This window comes from Oncorhynchus mykiss, chromosome 22 (genome assembly GCF_057628025.1).
Source record: "Oncorhynchus mykiss isolate SJ-2025 chromosome 22, ASM5762802v1, whole genome shotgun sequence".
Lineage (NCBI taxonomy): Eukaryota > Metazoa > Chordata > Actinopteri > Salmoniformes > Salmonidae > Oncorhynchus > Oncorhynchus mykiss.
The window spans coordinates 46,178,621-46,189,777 of NC_143043.1; the positions used below are offsets into that span (position 1 = coordinate 46,178,621).

At 47.0% G+C, this 11,157-nt stretch overlaps 1 pseudogene across 1 annotated transcript in view; it reads right to left on the minus strand.

Moving 5' to 3' along the window:
- LOC110502149 (kinesin heavy chain-like) overlaps positions 1-10,220 on the minus strand; it is a 42,576-nt pseudogene extending 32,356 nt beyond the window's left edge. The window contains exon 1 of the transcript XR_016490457.1: positions 10,004-10,220. The product of XR_016490457.1 is annotated as a kinesin heavy chain-like (transcript). The remainder of the gene's footprint in view (positions 1-10,003) is intronic.
- Positions 10,221-11,157: the final 937 nt, after the last annotated feature.

Consider the following 11,157-nt stretch of genomic DNA (forward strand, 5'->3'; position numbering starts at 1 on the left):
CACTCTCAATCATTCCAACTGTCAAAGAGACAAGGTTGTCACTCTCAATCATTCCAACCTCCAAAGAGACAAGGTTGTCACTCTCAACCATTCCAACTGTCAAAGAGACAAGGTTGTCACTCTCAATCATTCCAACTGTCAAAGAGACAAGGTTGTCACTCTCAATCATTCCAACCTCCAAAGAGACAAGGTTGTCACTCTCAATCATTCCAACTGTCAAAGAGACAAGGTTGTCACTCTCAATCATTCCAATCTCCAAAGAGACAAGGTTGTCACTCTCAATCATTCCAACTGTCAAAGAGACAAGGTTGTCACTCTCAATCATTCCAACCTCCAAAGAGACAAGGTTGTCACTCTCAATCATTCCAACTGTCAAAGAGACAAGGTTGTCACTCTCAATCATTCCAACCTCCAAAGAGACAAGGTTGTCACTCTCAATCATTCCAACTGTCAAAGAGACAAGGTTGTCACTCTCAATCATTCCAACCTCCAAAGAGACAAGGTTGTCACTCTCAACCATTCCAACCTCCAAAGAGACAAGGTTGTCACTCTCAATCATTCCAACTGTCAAAGAGACAAGGTTGTCACTCTCAATGTTATGGTGAGTGAATGAGGACCCAAAAGCGAACTAACTTAAACAGAGCTTCTTTAATAACCAAACATAGGTAGGCTCAGATAGACCGGCAGATTCCGACAGGACAGGACAAGGTTACAGCAAACATGACGATAGTCTGGCTCAGGCATGAAACACAACAAACAAGAATCCGACAAGGACAGGAGCAGAAACAGAGAGAGATATAGGGACCTAATCAGAGGGAAAAAGGGAACAGGTGGGAAAAGGGGTGACGAGGTGGTTAGGAGGAGACAAGGCACAGCTGGGGGAAAGAGGGGGAGAAAAGGTAACCTAACAACGACCAGCAGAGGGAGACAGGGTGAAGGGAAAGGACAGAGACAAGACACAACATGACAGTACATGACAGTACCCCCCCACTCACCGAGCGCCTCCTGGCGCACTCGAGGAGGAAACCTGGCGGCAACGGAGGAAATCCTCGATCAGCGCACGGTCCAGCACGTCCCGAGAGGGAACCCAACTCCTCTCCTCAGGACCGTACCCCTCCCAATCTACGAGGTACTGGTGACCACGGCCCCGAGGACGCATGTCCAAAATTCTACGGACCCTGTAGATAGGTGCGCCCTCGACAAGGATGGGGGGGGGGGGGGGAAGACGAGCGGAGGCGCGAAGGACGGGCTTGATGCAGGAGACATGGAAGACCGGGTGGACGCGACGAAGGTATCGCGGAAGAAGAAGTCGAACTGCGACAGGATTAATGACCCGAGAAATACGGAACGGACCAATGAACCGCGGGGTCAACTTGCGAGAAGCCGTCTTAAGGGGAAGGTTCTGAGTGGAGAGCCAAACTCTCTGACCGCGACAATATCTAGGACTCTTAGTTCTACGCTTATTAGCAGCCCTCACAGTCTGCGTCCTATAACGGCAAAGTGCAGACCTGACCCTCTTCCAGGTGCGCTCGCAACGTTGGACAAAAGCCTGAGCGGAGGGGACGCTGGACTCGGCGAACTGAGATGAGAACAGCGGAGGCTGGTACCCGAGGCTACTCTGAAAAGGAGATAGCCAGGTCGCAGACGAAGGAAGCGAGTTGTGGGCGTATTCTGCCCAGGGGAGCTGTTCTGACCAAGACGCAGGGTTACGAAAAGAAAGACTGCGTAAGATGCGACCAATAGTCTGATTGGCCCGTTCTGCTTGACCGTTAGACTGGGGGTGAAAGCCGGAAGAGAGACTGACGGAAGCCCCAATCAAACGGCAAAACTCCCTCCAAAATTGAGACGTGAATTGCGGACCTCTGTCCGAAACGACGTCTGACGGAAGGCCATGAATTCTGAAAACATTCTCGATGATGATTTGTGCCGTCTCTTTAGCAGAAGGAAGCTTAGCAAGGGGAATGAAATGAGCCGCCTTAGAGAACCTATCGACAACCGTAAGAATAACAGTCTTCCCCGCTGACGAAGGCAGTCCGGTGACAAAATCTAAGGCGATGTGAGACCACGGTCGAGAGGGAATAGGAAGCGGCCTGAGACGGCCGGCAGGAGGAGAGTTACCGGACTTAGTCTGCGCGCAGACCGAACAAGCAGCCACGAAACGACGCGTGTCATGCTCCCGGGTGGGCCACCAAAAACGCTGGCGAATGGAAGCAAGCGTACCCCGAACGCCAGGGTGGCCGGCTAACTTGGCAGAGTGAGCCCACTGAAGAACGGCCAGACGAGTAGGAACGGGAACGAAAAGAAGGTTCCTAGGACAAGCGCGCGGCGACGGAGTGTGAGTGAGCGCTTGTTTTACCTGCCTCTCAATTCCCCAGACAGTTAACCCGACAACACGCCCCTCAGGGAGAATCCCCTCGGGGTCAGTGGAGGCTACTGAAGAACTGAAGAGACGAGACAAAGCATCAGGCTTGGTGTTCTTAGAGCCCGGACGATAAGAAATCACGAACTCGAAACGAGCGAAAAACAGCGCCCAACGCGCCTGACGCGCATTAAGTCGTTTGGCAGAACGGATGTACTCAAGGTTCCTATGGTCAGTCCAAACGACAAAAGGAACGGTCGCCCCCTCCAACCACTGTCGCCATTCGCCTAGGGCTAACCGGATGGCGAGCAGTTCGCGGTTACCCACATCATAGTTACGTTCCGACGGCGACAGGCGATGAGAAAAATACGCGCATGGGTGGACCTTGTCGTCAGAGAGGGAGCGCTGAGAAAGGATGGCTCCCACGCCCACCTCTGACGCGTCAACCTCGACAACGAACTGTCTAGAGACGTCAGGTGTAACAAGGATAGGAGCGGATGTAAAACGATTCTTGAGGAGATCAAAAGCTCCCTGGGCGGAAACGGACCACTTAAAGCACGTCTTGACAGAAGTAAGGGCTGTGAGAGGAGCTGCCACCTGACCGAAATTACGGATGAAACGACGATAGAAGTTCGCGAAGCCGAGAAAGCGCTGCAGCTCGACGCGTGACTTAGGGACGGGCCAATCAATGACAGCTTGGACCTTAGCGGGATCCATCTTAATGCCTTCAGCGGAAATAACAGAACCGAGAAATGTGACGGAGGAGGCATGAAAAGTGCACTTCTCAGCCTTCACAAAAAGACAATTCTCTAAAAGGCGCTGGAGGACACGTCGAACGTGCTGAACATGAATCTGGAGTGACGGTGAAAAAATCAGGATATCGTCAAGGTAAACGAAAACAAAGATGTTCAGCATGTCTCTCAGGACATCATTGACTAATGCCTGAAAGACAGCTGGAGCGTTAGCGAGGCCGAAAGGAAGAACCCGGTATTCAAAGTGCCCTAACGGAGTGTTAAACGCCGTCTTCCACTCGTCCCCCTCCCTGATGCGCACGAGATGGTAAGCGTTACGAAGGTCCAACTTAGTGAAAAACCTGGCTCCCTGCAGGATCTCGAAGGCTGAAGACATAAGAGGAAGCGGATAACGATTCTTCACTGTTATGTCATTCAGCCCTCGATAATCTATGCAGGGGCGCAGAGACCCGTCCTTCTTCTTGACAAAAAAAAACCCCGCTCCGGCGGGAGAGGAGGAGGGGACTATGGTACCGGCGTCAAGAGCTACAGACAAATAATCTTCGAGAGCCTTACGTTCGGGAGCCGACAGAGAGTATAGTCTACCCCGGGGGGGGGGGTGGTTCCCGGAAGGAGATCAATACTACAATCATACGGCCGGTGTGGAGGAAGAGAGGTGGCCCTGGACCGACTGAACACCGTGCGCAGATCGTGATATTCCTCCGGCACCCCTGTCAAATCACCAGGCTCCTCCTGTGAAGAAGAGACAGAGGAAACAGGAGGGATAGCAGACATTAAACATTTCACATGACAAGAGACGTTCCAGGAGAGGATAGAATTACTAGACCAATTAATGGAAGGATTATGACAAACTAGCCAGGGATGGCCCAAAACAACAGGTGTAAAAGGTGAACGAAAAATTAAAAAAGAAATGGTTTCACTATGATTACCAGAAACAGTGAGGGTTAAAGGTAGCGTCTCACGCTGAATCCTGGGGAGAGGACTACCATCCAGGGCGAACAAGGCCGTGGGCTCCTTTAACTGTCTGAGAGGAATGTCATGTTCCCGAGCCCAGGTCTCGTCCATAAAACAGCCCTCCGCCCCAGAGTCTATTAAGGCACTGCAGGAAGCTGACGAACCGGTCCAGCGTAGATGGACCGACAAGGTAGTGCAGGATCTTGAAGGAGAGACAGGAGTAGTAGCGCTCACCAGTAGCCCTCCGCTTACTGACGAGCTCTGGCCTTTTACTGGACATGAAGTGACAAAATGACCAGCGGAACCGCAATAGAGACAGAGGCGGTTGGTGATTCTCCGTTCCCTCTCCTTAGTCGAGATGCGGATACCTCCCAGCTGCATGGGCTCAGCACCCGAGCCGGCAGAGGAAGATGGTAGTGATGCGGAGAGGGAGGCGACGGAGAGCGCGAGCTCCTTTCCACGAGCTCGGTGACGAAGATCAACCCGTCGCTCAATGCGAATAGCGAGTTCAATCAAGGAATCCACGCTGGAAGGAACCTCCCGGGAGAGAATCTCATCCTTTACCTCTGCGCGGAAACCCTCCAGAAGACGAGCGAGCAAGGCCGGCTCGTTCCAGCCACTGGAGACAGCAAGAGTGCGAAACTCAATAGAGTAGTCTGTTATGGATCGATTGCCTTGACATAGGGAAGACAGGGCCCTGGAAGCCTCCTCCCCAAAAACAGATCGATCAAAAACCCGTATCATCTCCTCCTTAAAGTCCTGATACTGGTTAGTACACTCAGCCCTTGCCTCCCAGATTGCCGTGCCCCACTCACGAGCCCGTCCAATAAGGAGAGATATGACGTAGGCGACACGAGCAGTGCTCCTGGAGTAAGTGTTGGGCTGGAGAGAAAACACAATATCACACTGGGTGAGGAACGAGCGGCATTCAGTGGGCTCCCCAGAGTAACACGGCGGGTTATTGATTCAGGGCTCCGGAGATTCGAAAGCCCTGGAAGTGGCCGGTGGATCGAGGCGGAGATGGTGAACCTGTTCTGTGAGGTTGGAGACTTGGGTGGCCAGGGTCTCAACGGCATGTCGAGCAGCAGACACTTCCTGCTCGTGTCTGCCTAGCATCGCTCCCTGGATCCCGACGGCTGAGTGGAGAGGATCCGAAGTCGCTGGGTCCATTCTTGGTCGGATTCTTCTGTTATGGTGAGTGAATGAGGACCCAAAAGCGAACTAACTTAAACAGAGCTTCTTTAATAACCAAACATAGGTAGGCTCAGATAGACCGGCAGATTCCGACAGGACAAGGTTACAGCAAACATGACGATAGTCTGGCTCAGGCATGAAACACAACAAACAAGAATCCGACAAGGACAGGAGCAGAAACAGAGAGAGATATAGGGACCTAATCAGAGGGAAAAAGGGAACAGGTGGGAAAAGGGGTGACGAGGTGGTTAGGAGGAGACAAGGCACAGCTGGGGGAAAGAGGGGGAGAAAAGGTAACCTAACAACGACCAGCAGAGGGAGACAGGGTGAAGGGAAAGGACAGAGACAAGACACAACATGACAGTACATGACACTCAATCATTCCAACTGTCAAAGAGACAAGGTTGTCACTCTCAATCATTCCAACTGTCAAAGAGACAAGGTTGTCACTCTCAATCATTCCAACTGTCAAAGAGACAAGGTTGTCACTCTCAATCATTCCAACCTCCAAAGAGACAAGGTTGTCACTCTCAATCATTCCAACTGTCAAAGAGACAAGGTTGTCACTCTCAATCATTCCAACTGTCAAAGAGACAAGGTTGTCACTCTCAATCATTCCAACTGTCAAAGAGACAAGGTTGTCACTCTCAACCATTCCAACCTCCAAAGAGACAAGGTTGTCACTCTCAATCATTCCAACTGTCAAAGAGACAAGGTTGTCACTCTCAACCATTCCAACCTCCAAAGAGACAAGGTTGTCACTCTCAATCATTCCAACTGTCAAAGAGACAAGGTTGTCACTCTCAATCATTCCAACCTCCAAAGAGACAAGGTTGTCACTCTCAATCATTCCAACCTCCAAAGAGACAAGGTTGTCACTCTCAATCATTCCAACTGTCAAAGAGACAAGGTTGTCACTCTCAATCATTCCAACTGTCAAAGAGACAAGGTTGTCACTCTCAATCATTCCAACTGTCAAAGAGACAAGGTTGTCACTCTCAATCATTCCAACTGTCAAAGAGACAAGGTTGTCACTCTCAATCATTCCAACTGTCAAAGAGACAAGGTTGTCACTCTCAATCATTCCAACTGTCAAAGAGACAAGGTTGTCACTCTCAATCATTCCAACCTCCAAAGAGACAAGGTTGTCACTCTCAATCATTCCAACTGTCAAAGAGACAAGGTTGTCACTCTCAATCATTCCAACTGTCAAAGAGACAAGGTTGTCACTCTCAATCATTCCAACTGTCAAAGAGACAAGGTTGTCACTCTCAATCATTCCAACCTCCAAAGAGACAAGGTTGCCACTCTCAATCATTCCAACCTCCAAAGAGACAAGGTTGTCACTCTCAATCATTCCAACCTCCAAAGAGACAAGGTTGCCACTCTCAATCATTCCAACTGTCAAAGAGACAAGGTTGTCACTCTCAATCATTCCAACCTCCAAAGAGACAAGGTTGCCACTCTCAATCATTCCAACCTCCAAAGAGACAAGGTTGTCACTCTCAATCATTCCAACCTCCAAAGAGACAAGGTTGCCACTCTCAATCATTCCAACTGTCAAAGAGACAAGGTTGTCACTCTCAATCATTCCAACTGTCAAAGAGACAAGGTTGTCACTCTCAATCATTCCAACTGTCAAAGAGACAAGGTTGTCACTCTCAATCATTCCAACTGTCAAAGAGACAAGGTTGTCACTCTCAATCATTCCAACCTCCAAAGAGACAAGGTTGTCACTCTCAACCATTCCAATGTCTTTGTAAGAGAACGTGTTCAATATAGAATGAACTAGTAACATGCCACATCTCCTATAAAGGCACCTCAGGTCAATACACCCCATGTGTTCTAATTGACATGTAAGCATTACTTCAGCCTAGCTTGAAAGACAAATAGGAAACCCACAACAGTATGGCAGAAATATGCCAGATTTACAAATGTGACCACACATACACTATATCCCACAATCTCAATAAATGATGTGTGAACACACACACATGCACTATATCCCACAATCTCAATAAATGATGTGTGAACACACACACATACACTATATCCCACAATCTCAATAAATGATGTGTGAACACACACACATGCACTATATCCCACAATCTCAATAAATGATGTGTGAACACACACACATACACTATATCCCACAATCTCAATAAATGATGTGTGAACACACACACACATACACTATATCCCACAATCTCAATAAATTATGTGTGAACACACACACGCAGCAAGCACACGCAAACACACACATATACGGTCAAGATGCCATTTTCTCAATAATAGATGTTGTCCCAAAGGAACAGACCTTCGATCTGCTGGAGAGCATGGTTTCCATCCCCCATGAACGATTCATTATTAAATCAAATCAAAGTTTATTTGTCATGTGTGCAGAATACAACCTTACAGTGAAATGCTTACTTACAGGCTCTAACCAATAGTGCAAAAAAGGTATTAGGTGAACAAGAGGTAAGTAAAGAAATAAAAACAACTGTAAAAAGACAGTGAAAAATAACAGTAGTGAGGCTATATACAGTAGCAAGGCTATAAAAGTAGCGAGGCTGTATACAGACACCGGTTACATACATACAAATCAACATGCTCTCATTGTGTGCTGTGGACATTACTATGGTGGAAGACTGCCTGACTATGAATGTCTTTCAGCAGAATTAACCTTCTCTGCATCACCTAGGGAAAGTAAAGACAACATGCTCCTTTGGCAAACCTGATGCAGAGAGGGAGAGTTCATGTGTTGCTGTGGGAGAAAACGGTGTCAGACCTGTACAGCATGTGACCAGCCATACACTCTGCTGCTCTTGGTCAGGGATAGCTAGTGTAAGAGCACATGCAGCAACTGTATGTCTGTGTGTTTGTAATTGTTGATGATGATTCCAGCCAGTGACCTTCTACTCCCCTGTCAATCATTTCTAATGACCTCCTGCCTCCATCGTCATGGAGACAGAATTACCCAAGAGACTGTGCTCCTGCCTCTGTTTAGAGGGAACATTTATCAATAGTAAAGAAAGACACAGCACTATTTCACCCCTATAAAACACACAGACTGGAACAGAACTGGAACAAGGCTGAACTTGTTCGCTTTAACACTGAAGAACACCTATCCCCTCAATAGCCTACACATTGTAGTCTCATGTCAATGTTTACAACAATGTATTTGAAACTATAACACATACACATTAATCATTCATTCAGTTCAATATAATGTATACAGTATATCCTCTGTATCTGTTAAATCATTCATGTTCTTTTTATTTCTCATTTAATTTGCGACCGGTGTGAAGCTGTTTGAGGCTTTGCAATTATATCAATGAAATCATCAGCTTCTTTCTGATAAGCAATTAGACTACTGTAGGTTACAAAATTGAAATTATACTGCAAATCAATACCTCTAATTGTCGGGGCAAGAATAAGAGGATTACATGGTGCATTGCTTTATTGTACATGATACTCTAGACTTCTAGTGAATATCTCATTTATGTATCTATCTGAATTAGTGGAACAGACAGTAAGAACTAGACTAGGCCTAAGTGTGTGTGTCTGTGTGTGTGTGCGTGTTTGAGTGGGTTACCTAACACTTCCCACTTCCCCCACTTTACAAATGATGCATGCATTCACGGCTGTGCTTCCCTTTGTAGTCTGTAATAGTTTGCAAGCCTTGCCACATCCGACAAGCGTCGGAGCTGGTGTAGAAGGTGTTAGTTAGGGTATGCAACCATACCCCCAACCTTCCCCTGGGCTAAGGCAAACACTGGTCAGGCCATATGCAACCATATGCGTGTGTGAGAAAATTATGAAGTGAGTGTTTGTGTTGGAGTGTCAGTGTGTGTGAGTACAAGGGTCAACTCAAGCTCACTTGCTGTGAAGTTGTGTGTGTGTGTAACAGTATAAGTTTAGACCGTCCCTCGCCCATACCCGGGCGCGAACCAGGGACCTTCTGCACACATCAACAGTCACCCTCGAAGCATCGTTACCCATCGCTCCACAAAAGCCGCGGCCCTTGCAGAGCAAGGGGAACTACTACTACTTCAAGGTCTCAGAGCAAGTGACGTCACTGATTGAAACGCTATTTAGCGCCCACGCTAACTAAGCTAGCCGTTTCACATCCGTTACATGTGTTTGTATGACATGAATGTAAACAATTGAACATTTGTTAAACACCACCACCGTCAGGCTATGGCAGCCTCTGCAGCCTCACTCTTCCCACGATATCAAAGTATTTTTTGAGAAGGCGCGAAAATGAAATACATTATTTGGTACAATTTAAACAATTTGCTTGGAATTGTTTTGTAGCTGACGTCTTTATCTGTGCATGAGAGCGCATCCAACTCAGTTTCCCCACCAGAAAACACGCGATAACGTCAAGTGTTGAGTATTCGCGCACGCAATTCTGGAGGAAACAAACGCGGATGAGTGTCAGCTCACTGGACCGCAGTACATTACTGGACCGCAGTACATTACTGGATTTGCTTCCATTGATAGCAGAGTTAAGGAAATATTTATAAAAATGTCGGTCCCTTTTTGGCGTTTACACCATTATTATTCCAAACAATTGTCCATTTAGGCCCCACCCATGTCCGTGATCAAGTCACCGTTACCGTTACACATCACCGTTTCTTTTGCCAAACTGAATTTGTGAGTGAATATAAGCACCTGTGCACCATGGCTTTGTTTGTAGACTACACAATGAACATTAGGTCTATCAAATCGTTTTGCTCACCGTTATTACCACCGTATCTTCGCCCTTGAATTTCGGAATGTATTTGTCTCCTCTGTTGGTTCAAGGGCCTGAATCGGCACATCACTTTCACACCGCACTCAGCAGCATCCGCCATGTCCACAGTACAACGTTATATCCAACCAGATATCCCAAATAACTTTCTCTGCGTATCGTGAAGTTTACACCAGTTTTCTTCGAAGAGGTGACGTTCACCACTCCTTTCCAATGTGGTTCGCTGAAATTCAATCTCGAGCGTCCATTCCTGTCAATTCAACAATTGGTGGTAGGCTGATTTCAAATTGAAAAGAAATAGCTTGATGAATGAATGGTGTGTTATGGATTTGAGTTCAAGTTTCCATTTTCGTGGTCAAATATTTGCTTCAGACTTCCAGTATTCCCGTATCCCGTATCAGCATCCACCAATTTGAAGCTCGTTGCGCTGATGCTGTCCAGTCAATCCCATCTAGGTCCACCAAAGAGATGGGGATGCTGATGTTGCAGCTTATCACGTGCTTGCATCCCGAACATGACACCTGTGCAATTTTGGGAGCAGTAGTGAAATTATATTGATAAACGATACAATAAGTTATTGCCATTGATGATATTACTTTGAAAATGTTATACACCTAGTCCCCTAATTTAACTCATCACCACATAAGACATTTCTCTGTAAAATAGAATTGATGGTCCAATATGATCCTTTAAGAAGGCACAGTGATGTCGAAACGTTTATGTTTTACCCAATACATTACTGGGAGTTTATATATGTTCAGCTATTTAAAAAAAAATAGCTTGCAGTTTATTCAGAGTTAGTCAGCACCTCTACACAAAATACTTTCCTCTGGGTGTGCACCAGCTTCCTATTGATAAATATGATCCTTTGAAAGCTAATCACTCAACCCAATGCTTCCCTCTAGTGGGTATCCTATGAATGAGGGGGCCTCTGATGTCCCAAATGCTAATAACGGGTCCATTCAACCTGTCAGCATGGCTAGGGGAAGGGTTAGCTAACCTGCTAAATAGTTGCAAAGGAGCTAAAACTAGTTGCTGATTAGCTATAACTGTCCCCGATGAGATTCGAACACACAACCTTTGCGGTTTAGAGATGTTCACCTGATCAACCACCCTACTTTTGTTTTTACCTCAAGTAACCA